Source organism: Crocodylus siamensis, chromosome 12 (assembly GCF_052110815.1).
Source record: "Crocodylus siamensis isolate JL-2025a chromosome 12, ASM5211081v1, whole genome shotgun sequence".
Taxonomy (NCBI): Eukaryota; Metazoa; Chordata; order Crocodylia; family Crocodylidae; genus Crocodylus; species Crocodylus siamensis.
Genome location: NC_143406.1, coordinates 26,302,654 through 26,326,858, shown reverse-complemented (window position 1 = coordinate 26,326,858; position 24,205 = coordinate 26,302,654). Strand labels below are relative to the sequence as shown.

At 45.8% G+C, this 24,205-nt stretch overlaps 1 protein-coding gene across 3 annotated transcripts in view; it reads right to left on the bottom strand.

The window, feature by feature from the left end:
* Positions 1-24,205, bottom strand: part of LOC149854818 (ankyrin repeat and fibronectin type-III domain-containing protein 1-like) — a 596,514-nt gene that overhangs the window by 152,707 nt on the left and 419,602 nt on the right. The window lies entirely within an intron of this gene.

The following is a 24,205-nucleotide window of genomic DNA, read 5'->3' as shown; positions in this document are numbered from 1 at the left end:
TCAAACCTCAAGCAGAGATCTGCGAATGGGCATCAGAGATGGTCTGGCATGGGGCAAATTTCCCATGTGCTCTTGTTTTCCAAGTGCAGCTGACCTCCTGTTATCTCATCAACAACACAGTTTACTAAAAATTAGAGGGAATGGCAAACCACCTGCTCTGTGACTCACAGCTCTATGTTTCCCAAGCGAGCTCAGCCTGCCTCAGTCTTTCAGAAGGAAATGCTGCGGGAAAAGCTCAGAAAGGCCCTGGGTTTGTACACATGCAAAATCTCCCTTGTGATGAGAGACTAGTGCTAACCTACTGCTGATTCTTCTTTGAGTGTGACAGAGCATGTCTGTGAAGGAGAGGAAAAAGCAGGTGGGGAAGTGTGTCCTATTGTGTGTTTGTAGGTGTAGTGGATATAAATAAACGGCCCATGGTTTTGCACAAGCTGACCCCTCCTAGCCACCAAGGAAGGCTGATAATGGGACATAGTAGAAGTGGATCTATGCCAATCCCTTCCTTTCCATGGGGATGCCCAGCCCCAGTGTGAAAGACAGCAGTCACCACTGCCAGAGTGGTGTTACTAGACAGATAGAGACAGCAACCTTGCAGCAATCCTTTGTTCTGGACTGGGCCCCATTCCTGACATGGCAAAACCTTGGAGAAAAAGGAACAAACCTAAGACCAAGAGTTTGCCCCAAAAGAAGCCAAACAGTAGGGAGTCACGCACCTGGGGGCACTTCCCTCCAGCAGCAAAGACCAGACCCAAACACATATTGGCTGAGGTAAGGGAAAGGTAGCATGGTGTCCTATGGCACTTCCACCAGCAGATGTGGATAGCCAGACGCATGCATGCACACACATGCAAATATACACATAAATTACAGCACCAACCTGCCTAGCAAACAGACTCAACACCTTATGTTACCCCTTTCTCTCTGCATGGGGAGCAGGGGAGGGAAAGCAAGACATACAGACAGACCAAACCTTAACTTCAGCCAGCCCAGTCGTTCCACTGCTAAAAACCCTCTCCTCTTTTACTGATGGCTCTTTGCTCTCTCTGCTTTTCTCCTTTTCCAACTCTCCCTCACTCAAAGCAAAGGCAAGGATGGTTCGGCAGAGACGATACAGCCACCTACTTTGGACCAGCCTGTGAGCAGCAGCAGCAACTGAGAGCGAAGGAGCAAATGAGTGTGCATGCATACTAGGAGCACGCTTGCACTCTGGAGCTGGTGTTGTACTTCCACGTTGTGGTTGCCAGGCAATAGCTAAGGCTACCTCCAAAACAGTGAGAAGCCACTGGGCAGAATACTAATCAATGGAGCAATCCCCCAGCAGCATGTATAAAATCAGCCTCAGCAGCTAGACTGAAGCAACTGGTTGTTTCTAATACTTCTCTGGAAAAAAAGGGAAAAAAACAAAAGCTCAAAGGCTCCTGAACAGGGAAAATTTTAGCTGTTATAGAAGCCTCTGTAGTGAAATAAATCTGTCATCCTGTGCCCCACTCACCCCTGGCTGTGCACTGAGTCAGCAATGGGAGTAAGCCCACCCTGGACACTTTAACCTGCAGGTGCCGAACTGTGCTTTCCCTCAGCAGAGCTGCTCAGGGCACAGTTGGACCCAGCGGGTGAGTGTGTATAACAATAGCACATGGAGGCCTCAACCCAACTGAACTCCTACTGTTCTAGGTGCTGCACGTATGCACCATAAGGTTGCAACTCTGCCCTAAAGTCTGTACTCCCAATGCAGGCAGGAGAGATAGAAGGCAGAAAAAGTGGAACAGCAGCAGCATGACTTGCCAAAGATCAAGCAGGTTTGCAGCATGGCTAGGACTAGAAACCAATTTGCTGCCTACCCTACTAGACCAGGCTTCCACTTTTCTGAATCTCAGGCTTCCAGTACCTGTCCTAATACGCCATGCAGGAAGCATGGGAGAAGGGTGGAGATGTCCCAGTGCTTGGTGTTCAGGAAGTTTTCCCTGGCACCCTCTCCAGAGGTTGACCTGCAAAGTGTGAGTATGACCAGTCAGAAGTCTCCTCTCTCAGAGATGTGCATTCAGCCACTGGATTCTTTTGGCAGCTTCCCACTCTTTGGCCTGTGTTTAGAGAGCACTGCTCCCAACCCCAGTGCTGCAGTGATGAGTGCCATAGAAATACCTATCAATAAAATCACTCTCCTGAAGCAGTACACTCGGATGGAAAGTCTGAACTGTGACAGAAATCCACCACCCGGCAAGAGCGTTCTGATCACACGGGGAAAGAAAAAGAACGCACCACTGTGTCACGTGGACCAGGGGACACTTTACACATACCACACCCAGCAACCCTTGGTGACACAGGCTCTTGCCTACTACCAGAAAAGCAACTGAACATAGGCAAATGCATCCTCAATAGACACTGAAAGAATGAACCCTACACAATTCACATCAGCCAGGTTTCTTGAGACATGATGGGAATGTGAACACGAGTGGAATAAGGACATTAGTGGTATGGAGGGGCTTCCGTATGAGGAGAGATGAAAGAGGCTGCGCCTATTCAGTTTAGAAAAGAGACACTTGAGGGGGGACATGACAGGGGTTTACAAAATACTAAATGGTAACAAGAAACCAAAAATAAATATTTATTATTTACTCTCTCTCTCTCTCTCTCTCAGTACAAGAACCAAGGGTCACAAAATTAAACTAATAGGTAGTCAGTTTAAAACTAACAAAAGGAAATTATTTTTCATACAACGTGTAATTAAAGTGCAGAGCTCACTATCATGAGTGTAGCAGGGCACTAGGATGCCTGCTACTGGTAACAGTAATATGGGCTCAGCTGCCACTCACCAGGGCAGCAGAGGTGTGGGTTGCCGAGACAACCAGTTGGGTCAACTGACCAGAAGGGGGCAGGGCCTGGCCTTTATAAACAGCCAGGCTGAGGCTGGAAGGACAATTCCCTTCTGGCAGCCAAGGAGGCCTGGAGCTCTGCTGGAGCAAGCAGGGCAGGCCTGATAGACAAGGCTGATGGCCTGAGCAGCGTCAGCATAAGGAGACTGGGCGGAGGAAACCCTAGCAGGGATATGTATAAAGGATAGCCAGGCTGGTTTAGGATTTGTGTTATAGCCAAGGGGCTTTGTGTTTTCTGTTTTGTTGTTGTAACACTGGAGGACTGGGCAAGGCTGTAGGGGTTGGAGGAGGCCTCATAGGAGCTCCCCAGCAGTGGGGGGCGTTCCTAGCACTGAAGAGAGCGCTACGTTTTGGGGTGTCCTGACCCCAGCCCCAGTGTGGGCAGTATCGGGAGAAGCCTAGTGTGGGCACAGGCAAGAAGCCCCAGGGGGGCACAGGACCTGAGAAGGGGTCTGGGGGCCAGGTAAGGCCAAGGCTGCCTGAGCCCCAATTACGAGAGGGCGGGGAGTGCGAGGCACAGGCCCCGGCGCGGGCGACGGTACAAGGGCCAGGCCCCGGCACGGGCAACGGTACAAGGGCCGCGCGGGAAGCGAGGGGGCACCAGTGAGGGCACAGGCAGGCAATTGGACAGAGCCCCAGTACAGCAAGGTACTGTGCCAAGGAAGGCAGGAAGGCAGCCTCCCTTTAAATGATATTTACCAGCAAGACGTGGTGGGCGAGATAGAGGGTGCATTTGGTACCCGATTTGGCACAGTAGGTAGGGGCACTAGGGGAGGTCACGGCACCTGTAAGGGCGCCCTGCCACAATGAGATATTGTGGAAGCTGACAGTTTAGCCAGATTCAAAAAGGGACTGGACAATTTTGGGAGGAAAGAGGCATCAGTAGCTATTGAGCATGGAAGTGAGGGGCACAGCCTCTGAATGAGCACTTCCTAGATGTTACATGCTGGAGGCTTAAAGTGAGAGAGGAACAGTGGAAAAAAAATCTGGTCATACACAGGTCACTCTCCCTTTCAGCATCCACTCTGCCATTATGTGACACAACATACTGGGCAAGATGGACCTATGGTTTGACCCAGTAAATGGCAGTTTTTATTCTTTCTGGTCTCTCCTATATGCTTCTGTGCTGCCTGCCCCTCCCCAATCTGCCACATTATACACAGAAGTTGCCCTTGCCACTTGTGGTATGCATGCCATGAGTTGGCCACCTCTGACCTAAAGAGTCCTCACTTAAAGGCTACAGTCCTGCTACTGTGTTTCATACCTATTGATTGACCTGCGCTTCCTGGACTTGCCATATCCCCCTGATGCTACTGTCATATAAATAGAAGGGATGCACACACACACTCCCTCTGTCAGCTCTGGAGAGGTTCAAGTGAACTTGGCAGTGAGTTCCACAAGGTAATTATGTGCTGCATGAAAAAACTTCCTAATAATTGCCTTGTGTGTCTCCAGTACTGTGAAAGCTGGTCAATAGCAAATCCCTATTTATTTTTTCCCCCACCATTCATTATTTTATAAGTCTTTATCATCTCCCTCCTCAGTTGTCTTTTCTCTAAACTAGAAGTCAACAACAGTCAACTATAAATAGGTCCAAACCAACTTTCACTGAAGTCAATGGAAAGCCACTTAGTCATTTTAGGGGGAACCCTAGGTCTTTCAGAACACTGGGGTTGTCTGTAGCAGGAATTTTTACACACATTAATAAAAACACCACTTACACAACCTTTTCACTTTTTCAAAGTGCTATGCACACTGTCTCCACAATCAATTCATTTTAGAGAAATCTTAAACAGTTACTCCTTAGTTACAGAAAGTCTAGGAAAATCAGATTTCTTGAGCAGGAGCCCTGTTTTATCTTTATGGAGGATCTGAGGATCTCTCCGATATAAAGATATCCAGGTTCCATCTCCAGCTGATTTTAAAACTCTTTAACAAAACAAATAAGAAAAAGCAGCTTCTAAAAATCAGGAAAAAGGAGTACAGGCATACCTCGGATATATTGCGGGTTCGGTTCCAGACCACCTCAATAAAGTGAATATCGCAATAAAGCGAGTCACATGAATTTTTTGGTTTCCCAGTGCATATAAAAGTTATGTTTACACTATACTGTAGTCTATTAAGTGTGCAATAGCATTATGTCTAAAAAAAATAATGTACAGACCTTAATTAAAAAAATACTTTATTGTTAAAAAATGCTAACCAATGGAAAAATGGCGCCAATAGACTTGCTCGACGCAGGGTTACCACAAACCTTCAATTTGTAAAAAATGCAATATCTGCGAAGCGCAATAAAGCAAAGCACAATAAAACAAGGTATGCCTGTACGTACTTTGTAAAATTGGTTACTGACAGAAGGGAGGTAAAGGGATACATGTAAAACATGTAAAGGATCTAGCTCAGGGGGGCACAGGTACCAATGGTATTATACAAGTTTGATGCTCTATCCCACAGATGGTCAACCAGAGGCATGTGAGCCACAAGTAGCATGGGCAGTCTCTGTGTATGACATGGGGCAGACTGGTGCAGGGAGCAGAAAGCAGAGCAGCAGATCAGACAGAGGAAGAGGATTGGAGAGGCACTCGGGGAGGGTGCAGAGCTTAACTTGTGACACTCCTGCCAAAGAAGTTCCACCCCACTCTTCCATCTAATAACGTCACAACAGTTTTTCAGAAGATGATGCACTGAACAATACCATTTGGAAGCTGGTGGCTGGATGATTTAGAAAACGTTAAGAAAACGTTAGCTCATCAAACAACTACATTGGAAAAGTCATGGAGAGGTATGAGGGCACTGAGTGGTGGAGAAAAGCAAATGACTTACTAATATTACTAGAAAAAAGTTAATACAAAGAAGAGTGACCCGGACAATTATCATGCAGAAAATCCAACTTTGATTCTTAGTACAAGAGTAAAAAAGAGAGAGACAGAATTCAGACAGTCTGGGCAATGACTCAGACCTGCAGTAGGGCTAAGCCCTGGGGTCTATTCCTACCTCTGCCACTGAAGTGATCTACAATCTCAAGTACACATCTCTGTGCCTCAGTTTCCCCCTGTGTAAAATGAGGATAATGATCCAGACTTCCTTGATAAAGGGAAAGTGCTATATAGGAAATAAGAGTCAGTATTATTACTTCCCTAGATGGCAATAGGACAGTAAGCAGTAATCAGGTGGGATGACTGCTGACAGATTGGGGGGGGGGGTGCTTTACTGGAAGAAGCAGTGCATTCGTTCAACCCAGCTCTGCGGTGTCTATATTGACCAAGCACTTCAGCAGAGCTTTTTGGTACTTTTATCTAAATCTGATTCAATCACTAAACTAGATAACAGCACCATAAAAGCCCCAGTAAAGCACCCAATCCATACAGATGTTGGGCCAACTGGGCCCAAGTAACATGATGCTTTTCTGAGTATGTGCTGGGCTTGGCACAGGGGCAAAGTTTGAAGAAAAAGCACTGGTTTTTGGAGTTTTTTTTACATCTTCAAGCAGCCAAAGACTAAAGGTGGCCAGAAAATTTAGTTTAGTTTTTTTTCTTCCTACAAAATAATCACCAGAGTCGATTGAGAATGCATAGGAAGCAAGCTGCTCAAAGATAAGAATGATAAGAAAGCACTCAACAACAGTATCTTCAGTACGCAGTCAAATGAACTGAAGCTAGCTGGAGGACCATAACAATAATGTGTTGAATCAGCAGAAGTGGCCAGCAGACTGCCACAGAGGTCCAGTGACAATCCAGACAGCACCAAAGTCAAGATTTTATTGAGGCTAGATCCTCTTCATGAATGACTTGGAAGAAGGGGTGAACCGATCTTTAATTCAATTTGCAGCTATAACAGGGCATTGTTCAGGATAGTGTCAGTAAGGCCACAAAAGGGGCCTTCTAGTGAAGAGCATAAAAATACAGGTAGAGGATAAAAGAAATACCATTCCACTTGGAAAAATGTAAGTAAATCCATGGAGAGAGGCATGGGGATGGAAACCTCAGAAACAGGAACACTCGATAGGAGAAAGGTTGCAGTGATGCCAAGAGAGACCTGAGGGCACCTGTGGGCAGGGTATAAGACGGTACTTGAGTTTGTGAATGGGACACATGAGCGCACAGAACCAAGACAGCTTCATCATGGAGCATGTGGGTGGCAACATCTCCATACGGTTCTGGTGGAAATATACCAGGAGAGCTCTGAGACAGCTCAGGCACATGGTCACCAAAAAGACATCGAGAAACTGGAGAGAGCAGCCCCATGAGGAAATATTTAAATGACTAAGTTTGTGAGAGGTAATGTGACAGTGCTTCACAAGAAATATTTCAACACATATACACTGAGGAAGAGGAGCTGTTTCACAAGGCACAAAGGGTAGATTGGGCCTTGCTAATGATACAGGAGAGAAATAAAGGAAGGGGAAATTTATCCTAACTCTGAGGAGCAATGTCCTGGCACTGAGATTGACTGAGGTTTGGAACACTTCCCAAATGGTACTGTAGAAGTATCATTGCTTGGGGCTCTAAAGGAGCCAACTGGCTAAAGCAGTTGTGCAAAATGGACAAACCCTGTTCTTACAGAGAGATGGACGAGGTTTGTCATGTCCAGGTCCTATGGAGTGAAAAGCCTGTCTGTGCCTGATGACTGAAACAAGTAGCAAGTTCTCTGAAATGAACAAACTGCCACTTCCCTTCTTGTAGGAAAGATTTATTTCCTTGAGATGAGCCCAGATCAACTCCAGATCTGGGGACTATGCATCCAGGGATGCCTTCTTGTCATCTCACTAGTCAATGTGCCGCCCTTGGAATTTTTACATTTTCATGAAGACTGGCGTGAAAGCACAGCTGGGATCCCCGGAGGGGCGAGGCTGCAAATCTGGGAAGAGCGGATTGCATGTATGGCTCCCCCTCTCCAAAAATAACTCTAGGAGCCACTGAGGAGAACCTTAGACACGCAGCTCCTGGAAAGCACGCTGCACTCCAGACACCTGCTGCACTCCAGGCCTTCCCAGGAGACAAAGGAGGTAGGGTCAGCCCCACTGCTTCAGTGAACCCCTCGCCTGCACCCCCCACCCCAATGCAAGTTCCACCTCCCCGCTCCTCGCAGCTCTGGCTCCAAGTGAGTCACCAGTGATGCACAGTGGGGCCTGTGCATTTCTTTTCGCTTGCTCATTTCATTCATGACTCAGGGCTCAGGCAGCACATTTTAAATCCCTTAATGGAATAATGGAGGGGAGTCATTTTTATTGTGCCCTGTATATTTTTAAATAACTATTTTGGATGAGGCTTATGTCTGCTTCTAAAACCCATTTTCCACCTGTAGTAGGGAAGAGAATTACTCACTGCACAACAACACTGCAGCATGAAGAAAGAGGCTGTTGAACACAAAGGAAAACAGTCGAGCCCGCTGACTGGCCCTTCCAGCTCAGCGATGGTAGAGAGCATGTTGAGCCCTGGGAGATGCTGTCCTACTCTAGCACCATGTGCTCCAGCTCCCAGCATGGGTGAGGATGCTGCAGTTACATGTGCTGTCCTCCATAGCATGGGCATGCTCTACCCCCCTGGCTTCCAAGCACGATGATGGGGACACAGTGCTACCAGAGGGCCCTTCCTTCATCATTCCAACCAATCCTGTCTTCCAGTACCACACATTTCTCCCCTTTCTTGGATCACCATCACACGATGACCTAAGGTAAATGAAGCCTCAAAGGAGTAGATTTGGGCTTTGTACCACAAAGGCTCTGTTGTGTGCGGTGCTGTTACTCATCAATACAGTCATACAGGTACTAGCTCAGGTGCAGAAGCTAATTATGCTACAATTAAGGTGCCTCATAGCAGTGTAGCTCATTTTCCTTCCCACACAAGAATAATGATACCAGTATAAGCTCCTTCCTACCAACCAACTGCATTCACAAAAGGGGAGGTTGCAATGCTTTAACAATGCCAGTGTATTTAGAGCAGTGCAGCTTCTTGTGTAGGCAGAGCCTAAAGTGAAGGTAGGAAAGAGCTGACTCCTGATGTGATAGACTGCAAGAGAGCAATTATGAGAACACACACCCAGACTTTGGAACTGCTTTGCAGATTGCTTTTAATTTCACTGAGTCTTTGAAGCCTTCCAAGGCACCTATGCAATTCGCAGCCTCATTCAGGATGGGAAAAACTGCAGCATTCTACCATCTTCTTGCCCAATAAGATCGCTGAAAGCAAAACTATATATATGAAAGCTAAGCAAAGGCAACTGCTTTCTTTTCTTCTCCTATTGTGATTTTGCTTGATCAGCGCAGCGCATCTGCTCCACTGGCTAACCAGAACCCATTTATTTCATCCTTGCAGTGTAGCTTGTATGATGGGGAAAGGATCATACCCCAGACTTCAAGGCAGAGCTTTCAAAAATATATCCTGGAAGGCCTTTGTCAGGATTAGCTCACCAGTTAAAGGAAGGGCAGGACCAATTCACTTCACCTGGATCCCAGAAGAATTGGTGCAGTGTACTGCACAGATGAACAAGAAAAACTTTGAAAATGACATCCCCGACTCCCCAAATTAAGCACAGCTGGAGAGGAGATCTATAGGAGTTTCAAAAGATACTGCACATCCACCAGCTAAAACAAAGGCTTGTTTCCCCTGCCCCCCAGCCCTGCTTACAAACAAACTGTAGACATCAATAGACATCAGGTTCAGTGTACTTTTCATTCCCCTAGTGCCAAGCACAATCTCAGCTATTTTATTTTTTTCTGGGCAGCCACCTCGGGAAGAGAACAAACTATTAATGAGTCTTAGGAAGCCTCATAAAATTACCTAGAAAATGAACCAAAAGAATCCCCCAAAGACAACTGGCTGTAGCAGGTGACAGTTTTCTAAGTCAATCCAATAAAAACTGGCTCAGTAAGTCAGAGAATACTCACTGCCCAGATAAGCAAGAGGAGACAAAAAGAAAGGGAAGAGTTACTTTTCCATGCCATAAGAGGATCCTGCAAAACAACATTTCAGGCCAATCTCAATAAAAGACTTAATTATAAAAATGTCATCAACCCCTGGTCTCCTACATGAATTTCTCCCCCTTCTATGACTGGCGCCTTCATTATCCTTGCAGCTGTATTTACTCCCTACAACCAAACAGTAGGAGCTTTATCCAAAGAGATGCTGGACACCCTTGACTCTTGCTGACGTCATTGGGTGCAAAGGGGGCTCAAAAGGTGTTGAGATAAAACCACCCATCGCTCCTCTGCATCTCGCTCATGAACTCTGGCAGCCTGCATTTTCAAGCATATCCATTAGCAGCTCCATGTACCTGCAATGCACTGCATCTATGACTAATCAGGAGTGGATGCCTTACTCTCGTAAGGGTAATGAAACCCCATGCCTTGGATCGCGAGCTGATTGTTTGCAGAGATTATGATGGAATTTTTTCCCCACCTGCTGCCACATCCATCAATGGAGGTTTTCTGCCTTCCTCTGAGCAAGGACAGAACAATCTCTGAGCAGCACCAGCTCCTGTAGTATTATATGTGCTACCCATTGCTCATAAGCCTTTGCTCCTGAAAATGTCTGGTTGGGTCCAGTTCAGAAGTCAAAGGGCTGTAGTTCACTGTGCTCACACATCTTTGCATACAGAGCAAAGCTTTCCCCAGGCAACTCTGCAGTTCCCACCTCTTCTTCTCTGCATCCAACCCACCCAAAATCTCTGTAGTTGCCTTTGCTAGAAGGAGAGCTGGCAGCAGCTACCATACTGTGGCTGTGCCATATGGCTGTTGCACAACTCCTCCCTAAGTCCAGCTGATAGATATATGTAGTTGGCCCTTGCTGGCCAGTCAGGTTATTCTGAGCAGCCATCTCCTCTCTACTGCTGTCCCTCTCTATAATGGTAACCAGGCTTGTACCAGCCTACTGGTTAATATTGTCCTGCCTGTGAAGCAAGCAGCAAGTACTGATCACAGGTAGAATCAAGAACCAGGCTACAGGAACCAAAAATCTCATCTAACAGAGCAAACCTGGATCCAAGTTATCAGCTTGGTTTTCGCTGAAATTTAGCAACTGTCCCTTCCCGCTGCCTCAACGCTGGGATTCAGTTCTGCCCCCGGAAAGGAATTCCAAATAATTTGGCTCCTTGCACCTTCTAGGCCACTCCTTGCTGGATAGAGACCCTTGTCAAGTATCAGAAATGTTCAGGTGACTAGAGCACGGATATCCCATTTTACCAGAGGGGACTAATAGAGTTTGACTTGGTTTGCTGGGCAAAATGAAGGCTGAGAGGTTGTACAATTGTTCAGTATAAATAAGTAATGGAGGTAAGCTCCCAGGAGGCAAGATAGCTTTTAAACTAAAAGAAAAAACTGGCACAAGAACTAACTAGTACAAATTGGTTAGAAATAAATTTAGGCTGGAAATTTAGATGATGCTTTCTAGCTATTTTCATATCTACAGCAAAAGTGGTAGGGAATTTGTAACTTAGCATGGAACTAGGATTCCAACAGAATCAGGGCCTTTGTCAAAATTCTCTGTATGGAAAAGTCCAATAGAATCTCGTAGAGATTACGTTCCTACTGCAGTATTCGGCAGGGTCGTTCCAAGTGTCAATAGAAAGAAAGTGAGAGTGTTCTACAGATTTTAGGGTATTTTCTATGGACAACTACTAATTCACCCTGTTTGGATCTCTCTCATAAGGGCCAAAAAACCCTAAATTTTATCTAAGAAGTATTTAGCCAGATAAAAATTGTGCCAGCAACAAAGCAGACAGCCCTCTCATTCCTCCTCCAGAGCGCCCAATTTCTTCTTCATTTAAATGAGCTATCCTTGAATTTCATCTGGCCTTAAAAAAACACTACATTTCCCAGACAATCCTGTACCATACCATGAACCTGGGGCTACCTGACCTATTGCATCATTTGAGGGATGCAACCCAATGCATCATGATATACTGCCCCATCTGGCTTGCAACTGGAAGATGCATAACTTTACCCTTGGAGTAAACTTAAGCTATTACTTCTCAACATTCAGTTCCTTGTGTGTTATCTTATGGCGATACTTGAATCACAGCTTCTGAGCCACAAATGACACTTCACATTTTCTGCAGAGAGCTTCAGGTAATAAATTGATCTGTCAAGGGGCAGGGCCCAGGAGTGACCGTGATCCCTCCTGCACCCCTACCGTGCCAAGCTGCCCTTTTAAGCATCCTTGTCTCGCCCGCCATGTCTTTGCTGTTTATATAATATTAATGGGAGGCTGCCTTTCCTGGGCTTCTCGGACCCGGTGCTCTTGCCCTCTACGGATATCTCTTGGTGCACCCCCTTAGGGCGTCGCGTGGCTCCTTCCGCCCCCAATACCACGCCCAAGCCTCGCCGGTGTTCCGGATGTTCTCATGTCTCTATTTACGCGCCCTCTCTGGGGCCTCTCCAGTATACACACCCTCTCCAATGTATGAGCCCCCTCTGGGCTTCTAATCATGCGCCTGCCCTTCTCCAGGCCTCTCCAATGTACGCGCCCCCTCCAGGCTTCTAATCAGGCGCCCGCCCTCTTCTGAGGCTTCTTGATAGGCCCACCCCTTTCTTCTGGAGTTTGCCCAATATACCCGCCCCCTCTGGGGCCTGTGCCCCGCACCCTTTCACGCTCTCACCCCCTCTGGGGCCTATGCCTCGTGCTTCCCATGCCCTTTCACGCTCTCGCCCCCTCCAGGGCCTATGCCTCGCGCACCCCGCCCTTGGGGCTCGAGATCCGTGGCCCGTAGCCGTGCCTGGCCCCCTGACCCTTCTTCTGGGTCATTTACCCCACTGGGCTTTACCAAATACCACCCTCACAGGGCTTGGGTCATAATACCCCAAACGCAGCGCCACCCCGGCACCAAACTGCCATGTTTTGTCTCTGGCACCAATCACTGTGCCCTCCCTGGGCATACCCCAAAATGCAGAGCCCTCTGCGCCACCAGGAACACCCCCCCGATCTGCTGGGGTGCTCCCCTGAGGGCTCCTCCTTCCCCTACAGCCTCACCCAGTCCTCCAGTAACACAATCATCATCAAAACCAAACTCAAAGCCATGCCAACTGGCGGTAACCCAAAAGTCAGCCTACCAGCTATAACATCCCATGCCACCCAGGCTCTCCGTCGAGCCTCCCTGTCAGAGGCCTCTCCATCTCATCAGCACGTGGGTGCTCAAGCAGCTCTGCCTTGCTCTGCTCTGCAGCAGAGCTCCCGCCTGTCAGAGGGGAACTGACTCCAGCCTGGCCTGGCTGTTTATAAAGGCCAGGCCCTGCCCCCCTTTCGGTCAGCTGACCCACTCAGTTGCCTAAGCAACCTTCAGCTGTGCTGCCCTGCTGATTGGCAGCCAAGCCATATTACCAGTGCCAGTAGCAGGCACCCTAGTGCCCTGCTACATGATCAAACAATTTTTTTTCACTCTTTGTTTTTGTTTACTCATACAGTAGGCATGTCTTTCCTGCAGTCACGAATAATGAAATACAGGCTTACTGTTTTACAGTATCTTCCTTTCTTGGGCCATGCACCTGATAATGGACAGTAGCTTTTGTTTTTTAATTTGAGTGCACATGCCACCCTTCATTTGGGGGGGTGCTGTTTGGGTAACACTTTTCAGGTGCCCCCAAAATCAGGGCGGACCAAGCATCACTGCTTTATAGAAGGGGACAAACATTCCAAAATCTATCCTATCATCCTCCTCATACTTTCATCGCCACACCTGAGTAGCAGAAGAAAAAGCCTTAAGAACATCCTCTGGAAATCACTCAACACGGGATGCATTCCACACCTACCCAAGAAGAGATCTGTCGTTCTGTTTTCTCTCTTCCCTCCCATTACACCAGGGGTGAGCAGTTATTTTGGGCAGAGGGCCGCTTACTGAGTTTTGGCAACACATCAAGGCTGTATGACAGGCAGCCCAGGGCAGATAAATATTAATTTTGTAAATGTTTTAGGGGCCCCACGGGCCAGGTAGAATGGCCTGGTGGGCCACATCCAGCCCCTGGGCTGCATTTTGCCCACCTCTGCATTACACCATGCCTGCTGGAACCCACCACCTCACCACTCCAGGAGTGTCTCTTCAAAGCAGGTGGACATCCACACTTTGCTGACTCCTGTTACTGCTGGCTGAGACTTGATCTATATTGCTCCCCCTCCCCCTTGTCCAACACCAAGAGAACATGGAACATCTTTGGGGGATGAAGCCTGGGAGCAAGTGAGGCACCTTGTGAAATGTGCTTCATCTTTGCCCAGACGATATGTTCCAGAAAACAAGCCTCTGGACTCATTCTACCAGACAATAACCAGCCTATAGGCCACAAACCTTTCAGCATGTGGGGATGAGGCTGCTTACTTGACTCGCTGTTGCTTAGGCTTTGGTCCTACCAAATGGCAGCTTTCACATGGTCCAACCAGATCTAAGCAGTACTGTGCTACCCCTGCAAACTACTAAACCCTACTCCCTTGCACTTGACCTGACACTGTCCCATCTGATACGACGTGTTCCTGCAGCTCTTACCTAAAAACTAAGAGCTTAAGAGAGATGTTGTATAGCCTCACATTTTCCCCAAATCTCACAATGGGGGCTGGAGTTTGTGTCCACATTCATAATGAAGGAAGGAGAAGAAAGGAAGTGGTAGCTTGGGCTTTAGCTTGTGTCCCAACTGCTAAAAGAGGCTGCAAAACGTTCCTATGGCATAACAGCCCATTTAAGCGTATGTTTCATGTAAGTCCCCACTGCCCAGGGTAGAGTTTTCACCTGGTGTTTTCTCATTTTACCACACTACCTTGGTCTCCTCTCCCCCACCTTTTCTTTTCAGTGTCTCACCATCTTTATCTCTGTCTGTGTATTCCATCTTCTTTGTTTTAACTGTTCAGGCCTCTTTCCCATACCTGACTCCCTATTCTAATGGAAGTGGATGGACCTAATAACAAGGAATACAACATCCAAGGTTGGTTCATTCACCTGCAACTCTGCCAGTGTCATATCACCAGCCCACAATGCCCCTCTGCTGTCTATAATGGACAGACAGGGGGATCTCTACTTGTAAGAATGAATGAACACCAATCTGACATCAGCTGCATTGCTGACCTCAAGATTCCTGTTTTCAGGCAAAAAAAAATTAAAAAAACAATCTTAATGGGAAACTAAGGAACCAGAAATCATCAAACTGGACTGTATTAAGTATCGTTTAAATAGGGACGATGGATTCTTACCTCATTACCAGGATTACCTTTTGTGCCTTCCTTTGTTCCTATCAGTTTACTCATCATTTTCTTTTCTCTCCTAACTTTGCCCCACACCCCACCCTCTCCCCCCTCCTCTCATCTTTTGTATTCTAACTTCTCTTTTTTATACTCTGCTTTCAGCATGTCCTTTCACAGCATCTGATGAAGTGAACTTGGGTTCATGAAAGTTTGTGCTCTATATCAGGAGTTTTTAACTTCTTTTAATAAGTGTACCCCCAGTGGTCCCCTTTTTAATAAGTGTACCTCAAGAGGGAAAGTGGGGTTGAGTGGCCAGATGCGGAGCTGAGGGGGGCTGGCAACTGGCAGAGTGGTGGCATTTCATCCCCGTCCGCCCCTGCATACCCCCTGGGAACTTTCAAAGTACCCCCAGGGGTAGGCATACCCCCAGTTGACAACTCCTGCTCTATATAAATATCTTATTTAGTCTATAAAGCTGCATATCTACCCTGATTTCATATAGTCCCTATAGCACCAAAGAGCAAACCCCAGGAACAAGTGGCCAGAATCACTCATTGACTGAATCTTCTCTGAGTAGATATTGTCCAACTGGCTCCATCAATATATTGCTGTGTGTTTATTAAAAGAAAGGAACTGATCTTTCTAGGAGCACTTTCCATGAGATTCATATGGAATAAGTATGGTGCTCAGAAAGGTACCCATCCTTGTTCAAGAAAGAATCAGTCTTATATTCTTTACTGTCAAAGCCAATGGAGACTGTAAACTCTATGAGCTCAACAGTGTACAATGTGATATACATGTACATCCCCCCTCAGCTCCATGTTTTCATTTGTCTTTTTTTCTTACACCTAGGAAATTAAATGCAGAAAACTGTGTTACTGCAACATAAAAAGTTTGTAAGATTGCACTATGTTAAGGAAAGGCATGGGATTGATGACGTTTCATAAACAACATTTACAAGGAGCATGCTACACACCTATTTTTTTCATCCGTTTTCAGCTTTAAGTCAAACTGCTCATGTAATGGTAAGCAGGCTGGGAAAGTTATGCATGGGATTCTATGGGTATTTTAATAAGTTACTCTTCACGTCATAAAATGCTCACCGTAAAACCTTCAGGATGTGCCATACGGCTGAGTTAGTGCTGCTGTTGAAACCTGAAGTTTCGTTTTGCCTGGCTTTTTGTGATTTCAGCTGTACAGTCTCAATGTTGCATTAATGCACAACTTGGCATTTGGCACAAATATATATTTTTATCTCTGGATATATTAGCCCATACATGTTTGTCTTGGTTTGTAGGTGATGATGAAAATGTCATCACTGAAGAAAAAAAAAGAAAAAGAAAAGAAAACAAAAAAAAAGACTAGCAACAGTTCAGTCAGCTTTTAACTCCAAGGGCTTGTTGGTAATTACACCCTGTTCTCCAGGACATACTTTAAAGGCTGTATTACAATCCCCAATGCTTGTTGTGTGCCATTCATTCTGACAACAGGTCTGTCTGCCAGCCCAGCTAATTACAGTGTGTGGAGGCAAATTATGGGGGTCCCTCCCTTCTGCATGCTCCTCTCAATCTGCTGCAAGCTTCCAAGAGGCAGATGATCTAAATGTCATAGCCTCAGTCCCATGACATTTCTTGCTTGAGCTCTGGGAAGGAGCTCACCGAGTTTTCCTGCTCTGAGAAGGCCAAGTGGAAGTGTCAGGGAAGAGGGTCTCTATTAAGTTAACAAGTGTCCATGAGTCAGGCCATTCAAATCTAGAAGGCAAAGGATTCCCCTGGAACCATCCTCCTAAGATAGCACTTTTTGCTTCTTCCTCCCTTGTGCCTCAATCCTACACGTCAACCCTCAGGAACAGACTACTTCAGACAGTCCTGCTGAGGGCCAATCTGAGGAGCACACACTCCACATGCTGCAGGAACGGTCAGGACAACCTAAAGCATCCCTTTCTCATGCACCTATTAACTTGCTGCATGGCTTGTGCTCCCCACCCAGGCAGCAATCTGCACCTTCCCTGCTTTGTTTAGGGCATGTCACCCCCAGGAAAACCACAGGGCTGGGTATGCCATGAGTCTGTCTGAACTAGTTGAGACTGCCCAATGACCACTATCACCTATATGTGCTCCAGACACATTGTATCCAAGTGTCCTTAATCCTCACCTCAAAGCCAAGGCCACCAAGTGTGAGATCATCTCCCACAGAAATATCTAGTCCAGCCTCTACAGATCTTACACACTGCAATATCTGAGTGACTTCAAGCTGTGCAGAAGCAACCTGCCCAATATCCCATTACCTGTTCTCTCATCTCCTCCCAGGGCAGAAGTGTTTGCAGAGGAGAGTAATGTTCCCTTCTCAGGACAGAGGACTACTATCAGCCTAGAAGACCGGGCTTGGGGAAGGAGGTGATCAAAACTAAGATGGTGGGTGTATCAAAGAGATGTTATGATGGGTTGATGTGCTTGTTTATAGCAGAGATGCCAAGGCCAAAGAAATGCACCTTGCACTTGGAGCAGCAGGTGATCAGGTCTGCAAGGGTCTTCAGTTGCTGGAGGAGTTTCTTCCATGGCCTTGAGTTGGCCTCTGAGAACAGAAGACAGAGGGCAGCTTCTCCACAGCTCTCCCACGGCACGTGCCAGGGCTAATGAGAGGATTAACATAAGCAACAGGGCAAATGACCCGTTCATTCAGAAGTGAGCCTGCATCTGAGAGTAAGTTCCCCTGGTGGCAAGCCTCAGAAAACAAATGCAACCTCCCAGACCTTAGGATGGGGGTGTCAAATTCATCTGGCCCTGGGGGCTGGATGAGTGGTACAGGGCTAGTCCACAGGCTGGATCAGGCCCACTCACCCCTCCCCCAACCCCACATACTCCAACTCATCCAGGATTGAGCCACATGCAACACCTGTGTGAGGTTGGTCTGTGACACATGCTGCTCTGGTCAGTCAGGGACCTGTTGCATGCAGTGTCTATGCTGAATCAGCTGTGGCAGGCACCATATCCAGTGTGCATCTGGGACCCTGCATGTAAGGCTAGTCCACGGTATGGGTCAATACTGAAACCTGAGGGCGACACTGGGGGCTTGATGATAGGGCTCCATGGGCTATATCTTTAACATCCCTCCTATGAGAGATCAGAGCAAGAGGCTGAGCCTGTACTGTGACAGATTTATGTTATGATATATTTACGTGCCATTTCTGAATCCTCAGCAAAGACACTGCCCATAGGCTGCAGAACAGTCTTTGTGTCTTTCACTACACTAGAGAACTCAGCCCCACATAGGACAAAGGAGTGCCTAAGTGCTGTATAAAGTGATTGGGGAGGAATAGCTTTTGCTCCTCTAAGAAAAGCCTACCTTCCTCCAGGATCCATTAAGATATCTGAAATTACAGAACATAGTAACAATGCCACGGTTTGGACCATTGATCTTATACTCCTGTAACACAAGTGGAAAGAACAAGGAGGATCCCCAATTCCTCATGAACAATGATCTGACTACATGGTGAGTTACCTCTCCAGGCAGTATTATTAAAGATATACATCTGGGGTCCACAGGAACCTGAACTGCACAGTCAGACTGGGGAGAAAAAGAACAAAATATGTGGTCCTCTTCTGTATACTCATCAGCCAGAGCCTGGAATCCCACACAAAGAACAGATCTTCCATGACTTCCATCCTATAAGTAGCTCCCTGAGGTTATATAAACTCTAAGTCAAAAATGTCAATATGGATGATGACTTGGAGCCAAAATACTGAGAGTAGAACCCGTTCACTAGGCCTGTGCGAAGAGGCTAGAATTCACTTCCAATTCAGATTCGGCTGATTTGGGGGACAGTGATCTGATTCGGTGATTTGAATCACTGTCCCGATTTGATTCAGCCGAATCTGATTTGGAGATTCAGCTACTGCTGAATCTCCGAATCTCTGAATCAGGAGCACGGGGGGTCAGGAGGCTGGCAGGAGTTCCCCCATGGTCCCCTCTCCCAGCCCCTAGTACTTACCAGCTCGGACTGCCCGGATGGATCATCAAAGCTCTCCAAATCTTTTCCAAAGTTTTCAGAGAGCTTTGAATCAATTCAGACCTTTAAATTGGTCCCCTGATTCGATTTGGATTTGGAGATTTGGCCACTGAATTGGGCCAAATCTCCTCTGAATCAAATCACCACCTGTAGCTTTGCTCAGCCCTACCATTCACATCTTTCACAGTACAACATACACAATTTGGATGTTCTCTTAGCTTCCAGAAGCAGTGCAATAAGAGGACCAAAACAGCTCTATCAAATTGAACAAACATCCCGCTAGAGTCCTCCAAATAAAGCAATGTCTGCCAGATGGCAGTCAAGCATGCTCTGTATCTGGAGATTCCTGTCCAAGCCCCAACCTAAGGAACTGCTTGACTCACACAAGTGCCTAAGGATGGCCTGGTTCAGTCCCATATGCTCTCACACTTTCCCCATCACATAGACTCCGTTAATAACAAGCCAAGACATTTCTACCTCCTTTCAGCTGAGCTTGTGATCCAAAGACTGACCAACCTATGTTTTTTCTGTCACTTGGCAAAGCCAATAATGACACTTAGGTTAAAAAAAAAAAAAAAAGCTGAATAATCAATCACTTGTGAAGCAAAAGATAATGAAGTTCACTGGTCAGGTACTGCGCTGGCCCAGGAGCGAGCTAAAAGGAGTAAGAACTTGTTTTGGTCAGTAAAAAAAGTAGATGTGACTCAGACACAGGCAGAAACAGTGAGTAAGAAGGTGCTATTTATACAGTCGCTTTATGGATCATAACCACCACATTAAACAAAGCAAGCTGGTCATGACTCCATAGTTAAGGATAAAACTTAACATTCCACCCGGCCGTTCCATTTTTCACAGTTGCTAACTCTGTAAAAATAACTCCTGCAGGCCTGAAAATGTTCGTGTTTAGTCTCAAACCAAAAGTAATTCTTTATAGAACAGGGCTCAAAGTAAATCAGCCAAGCCATTTTGGAGTTTATAGAGCTCTCAAAAATTAATCTGTTTCAGACTGTTGGGAATCGAATCTTAATATTTTTGCTCACTCAGATTTCCCAGCCTTTTATGAATTTAAATTTCCAGTACACTCAGATCTCTGTTATTAATAAATTATTATTACATATATTTTATGCCAATAGTGCCTGGAAATTCCCACAGAGATCAGGGTCTCTTTTTAGCTAGGTGTTATATGTAAGTAGTAGTACAAATGCCAGCTTTGAGGAGAATTAAAAAGGGTGTAAGATAAAAAAGGAATTAAAAGTAGCATTGCCAAATGACTGGTGGCAATAATGCCTCAACACCTACAGTCAACTTGAGGACAAAATATGGGCCTATTGAAGTCAATGGTAAACTGTCCAGTGACTTCAATGGAGCTAGGATTTGAGTCTGAATACATGACAGCAGTTATGCAGAGGAAAACTTGAAACTGTTTCTTAGTACTTCATCAGTGCAGTCCCAACCACTACATTCAATGACTGCATAATAATCAAGTGGTAAAACTATTATTTACATAGTTGCATTTTTCAATAAACATTAACAAAAATGTTCTAAAACAAATATAAAACCTACAGTTAAAATATACAGTTATGGATGAGGTTTTAAATGTGGAAAATCAGGAAATTCTCAATTAAATGTCTCATACTTTGCTATGAGATTTCTTTCTAGCACTTCTGAGTGTTAAAGAACAGCAGTTTGACTTGATTCCAATCTCAAAATGAGTGAAGGGAACACAAGAGAATAAATCTCTTAGTAAAGATAAAGAGCAGAGCAACAAATCCAAGGTATCTGCCTCAGGATCAGATGGGGTTGTGGAGATTATGCAGAATTTGAAAGTCCCTGCTAAGCTGCTCCCATTCCTGACTTGTACAAACACCAACGATATTCCATGCTGTCATTGCAGCCAATGCCAGCACCCACACAGATCTCACTTTCTGCAAAGTCATCCAGGACACCTGTCTGGACTGAAAGTAAACTGGATGAATTCAGACATTTAGTCACTGACCAAGGTTACCGAGAGCGACTTATTAGACTAGGTATTTATATGGGCTCCAACCACCATTAAATATTTAGGCATCAAACTGCATAAAGGAAGTACAAACCATACTAGAGAATAATTTGAGTACATTATAAAAAAGCCTGGAGGGAAAAATAGACTTTTGGAACACAGTCCCAATCTCATTAATTGGGAAGACAGCCTTGAAAAAAAAAAAAGATTATATTCCTCCCCAAACCATTAGCCACTCTTCAGACTGTATCATATGAAAACAGTTATATAAAAGAATAAATTATATTTGGAATGGCAAGAACCCCAGAATAAAGCTAGAAACTCTGATGTTCCCATATAAAGATAGGAGACAGCTATCTGTTCCAAATGTTAAAGTCTTCTCCTGCGCCAGTTCAAATTCACTACATACCAATACAGCCATATAAAGGAGGCTCCACCCGTGTAATCTTGGAACAAGCAGTAATCCCCCAAACTATCAATTTAATGTATGGGGATACAAAATGAGACAAGAATGTACTCACAGTACTAGCAATCCAAATGGCAAAGGGCACGATGAAGAATACAATGGAATCTCTTCGAAGAATACAATAGAATCCCTTCTTAAAGTGTGACATTATCATATTTCATGATCCAATTTAAAAGAAAGCCATCTACACACCAGCACCCAAAATGATGAAAGTCAAAAGACCTGTTATAAAAACCAATATGAACCTCACCATTTTAACTGTTTGTTTAGTTTTGTACTCCTCAACAGGAACTAGGAAAACAGCTTTTTATTACTTTTGTTTTTCTGTTGATAGCCCCTGTTCTAAGTCAGTTTTATTCAGGTTCTCCCAGATAAGCACTGTGCTAGGAAACATAAATATTTTGATGGGTTTTAAGTTGTGTGCACCCAAAATTTATCCAGAATTTACATTCTGGGGTGGATTTCAGTTGACTGTGCATTTAAAACCCAGAGATGAACTTGCAGAAGAACACTGACCGCTGCCTTCTGTTTAATAAGCAGGGAAGGTAAAAGATGAAAATATAGGCCGTGCATATTCATACAGAGTAGCGCCTGTCCTGTATATACAGGCAGATGGTTATTTGTTCTCCCCAACAACTTGCTGCCAATGAGGTTGGAGATAGTTAATGACCAGTTTTCCAGATATCTCTAGATATGGCACATTATATAACACCTAGACATTGCTAAGACATTTCTGCTCCACACAAAGGAACCCTTGCTCCAACACATTAAGTTAGCAGGCTGGTGCATGATCAGACACCAGAGCTTGAGGAGCAGATCACATGCCATGTGGTAGAGGTGAGCCTGGCTTCTAAGTCCAATCGTGGTGCTGCCTGCACAGGAGCCCCAGTGAATGTCACGATCTTTTAGAAATGTTATGATGAGCCAGGTGCTAAAATAAGCTGAATAAACAACAGAAAGACTCAGCAAGAATCTTCTACTGTTCCTTTCAATACAGAAATAATGAGCATGTTGGAGATGCACAGACAATGCACAGAATGTCTCTGCTCCCACCTCTGCAGCCTCTTTGTTAGACTCTCCAACCCTCAACCCTGTGCCACCCTCCCTCCTAGGCAAATTGCAACCTAAGCTGCTCTGCCAGACCCTTGCTCCATCCACACGGAAGTCTCTCTTACAGACCCACTTATGCCGAGTTGCCTACCATGAATTTTGCTCATTTGCACAGAAAATCCCTTTTCCTGTTTACTTCCTTTCACCTCCATCTACCCAACCCTAACATGTGAACTCCCAGGGACAGGGATGAGCCTAATATGCCTGCAAAGCCCCTAGCAACCCCTGGCATTTTGCTTGGCACACGCACCTTGGGGCAAACAGCAGAGAAGGGGCCAGGGCTCCATTGCCAGAACAAGGATCAGGCCCCTCGCAGCTCCTTTGCCACTCATCCCAAGATGCGCATGAACCTGCTGACAGCAACCAGTGGCCAGGGCTCCACAGACCTTGGTGCAATGGTTTGCAGACTCCCAACTGCCAGCCACAGCTGGCCCAGGCTCTGGGCAGGCCCCTGCTGCCTGCCATGGAGCCTGGGCTGTCCTTGCAGCAAGCAGCAGGAAGGCTGCAAGTGGCTGCACCGGCAAGGTCTGTGGAACTCCAGCCTGGCTTGCTGCTGGCAGCAGGTACACGTGCACCTTGGGGTGGGTGGCAGGGAAGGGGCCAGGGCTGCGCTGCCACAACAAAGATCAGGCCCCTCATGGCACCCCAGCTTCTTACAAGTCAAGGTTGGGATGTTTTTAACACTCTGCCTAAAAACAATGCCTAGTACATTGTAGGTGCTACTGTATAAATGGGAAACATTAGCAGGCACTCAGTATTATAGAAGGGATTGCTTACCAGCAGGCAAACCAAGCAGGGATACAGACCTGTCCAAACAATCAAAACTGATTTATCCAGATATCAATGTCTCCACACACTCCACTCTCTAATATACTATACATTTCTTTTAACATATGAGTCTCATTACTCAGCTGAAGCTAAACTTTTCAAACCTCCAAAAGCCATAATGTTATTCCAAGCGTAAACCTCCTGCAAGGTACATTTCTTACCCTTTGCCAGGTATTCCCAACAGTTCATTATTTCAGGATGGATGTGACTGGAATTCTTTCATGTATCACAAAGAGCAACAAATAAAATGTATTTTGCCCAACCACTATTTACTGCTCCCAACATTAAGCAGCTCATGTTTGTCCAGTGTTTGAAGGAGCTGAAGTGCTATGTAAGCTCGATGGTGGAGGTGTTGCAACAGATCAAACAAACATGGAACATGCAAAGCTTCATTTTACTGGCATTACTGCTGACAGTGTAAAGGATTAAAGGGTTTGCAAAAGGGGATTTCTACCTCCCAACTCCTCCTGGATTAAAGGCAATGTCATGCGTTCGAACCAAAGAAAACTGTATTGAAGTAAAGAATAAACATGGATGCATTCTTCAGGGCCTGGCAGGCTCCTCTGGACTTCTTTGAATCTGACATCTTGATCAAGCACCTGTGACCCTAACAGCATATGAATGCCAGGCTTTGACTGGCACTGAATATGCTAAGTGACATTTACATGTGGGTGCGATGACAAGGTCTCTATAACACAGTAGCTGTGCACAGGGATGGCATGGGGGAAACCTGGAGTGGTGCACAGGGGACCCTGTGCATCTGCTATA